This window comes from Balaenoptera physalus, assembly GCF_965194825.1.
Source record: "Balaenoptera physalus genome assembly, chromosome: 18".
Taxonomy (NCBI): Eukaryota; Metazoa; Chordata; class Mammalia; order Artiodactyla; family Balaenopteridae; genus Balaenoptera; species Balaenoptera physalus.
This window is the reverse complement of record NC_138899.1, coordinates 64,668,523-64,670,038: the sequence shown is the minus strand read 5'-3', so window position 1 is coordinate 64,670,038 and position 1,516 is coordinate 64,668,523. Positions and strand designations below refer to the sequence as shown.

The 1,516-nt window shown below is 36.3% G+C and overlaps 1 protein-coding gene across 1 annotated transcript in view; it reads right to left on the bottom strand.

Annotated features, from left to right (window-relative positions):
- Window positions 1-1,516, bottom strand: part of LOC309647286 (ribonuclease H2 subunit B-like) — a 789,004-nt gene that overhangs the window by 147,588 nt on the left and 639,900 nt on the right. The window lies entirely within an intron of this gene.

Here is a 1,516-nt window from a genome sequence, read left to right as displayed (position 1 = left end):
TTTTTTAAAAAAAAAGGCTTCCTAAAAGAAGAAATTATTTGCACATAAAAACCTGACAGAATCCTGTTAGCTCTGCGGCTGCAAACTTGAATACTTTTAGTGCCTAGGAAAATAAAACGGGCCAGTGTTTGGTCTGCCAGGTACTGCGGTGACTGTGGCGCGCTCCAGAGCATTTATTCCATCTCAAAGGGGGAGCTAATACTTAGTCAGGTCCTCCATTGCCAGGTGAGAATGTGGTCCCGTATTGGCCAAGATTCAAAATTTTCAAGACAAGGTGGGCATCTGGATTTTTGTGTGAAATGTCCCAGGTAAAAACCAAACAAGTAAAATCTGTAAGCCGCCAATTTTCAACCTCTGTTTAAAATCTTTACTTGATTAGGGTATTTATGAAAAAATATAGAAATAACAGAAACCCTTCTTTAACAAAACATCTAGTAATTGTAAATCAAGTGTTACAGATAATGCTTGAACATATAGTTAACCTCTAAAAAGAGTAAGATAAATCCCTAGAGGAGTGAGCATGTGAGCTGACAGGGTGCCTTCCCTGGGTCTGGGGGTAGTTTTCAGTCTTAGGGACTAAGGTGGTTGGGTTTTGTTTTATTTTATTTAATTCTTTTTGGGGGAAATAGAAATAACATAAAATTTACCATCTTGACCATTTTTAAGTGTACAATTCAGTAGTGTTAAGCACATTCACATTGTTGTGCAACCATCACCATTATCCACCTCTAGAACTTTTGCATCATCCCAAACTGAAACTCTGTACACACTAAACAACTCCCCATTCCTCCCTCCCCCCAAGCCCCTGGCAACCACCCTTCTACTTTCTGTCTCTGTTAATTTGACTACTCTACATACCTCATGTAAGTGGAATCATGCTGTATTTGCTCTTTTGTGCCTGGCTTATTTCACTTAGCATAACATCTTCAAGGCTCATCCATGTTGTAGCATGTATCAGAGTTTTATTCCCTTTTTGAGATTGAATAATATTATATATTTATATGTATTTTAATATTTTATATATAATAATCACATTTTATTTATAATTTATAGGTAAATATATTTATATACATATAAAATAACATTTTATTTATCCATCCATTCATTCATCAATGGACGTTTGAATTGCTTCCATGTTTTGGCTATTGTGAGTATTGCTGCTATGAATGAATATGGATATACAAATTTCACTTCAACTCCCTGCTTTCAATTCTTTGGGGTATATACCCAGAACTGGAATTGCTTGATCAAACAGTAAGTCTATTTTTAATTTTTGAGGAACTGCCATTCTATTTTCCACAGCAGCTGCATTATTTTATATTCCCACCAGCAGTGCTTGAGGGTCCCAGTTTCTCCCACATGCATGTGAACCTTTGTTTTCTGTTTTGTTCTGTTTTTTATTGCAGCCACTCTAATGGATGTGAGGTGAAGAGGCTTGAGTTTTAATGCTCGTTTAGGAATAGGAATTGATATATTGAGATCTTGGACCCAGAAGAGGCTCAAAAACCTTCTGTAG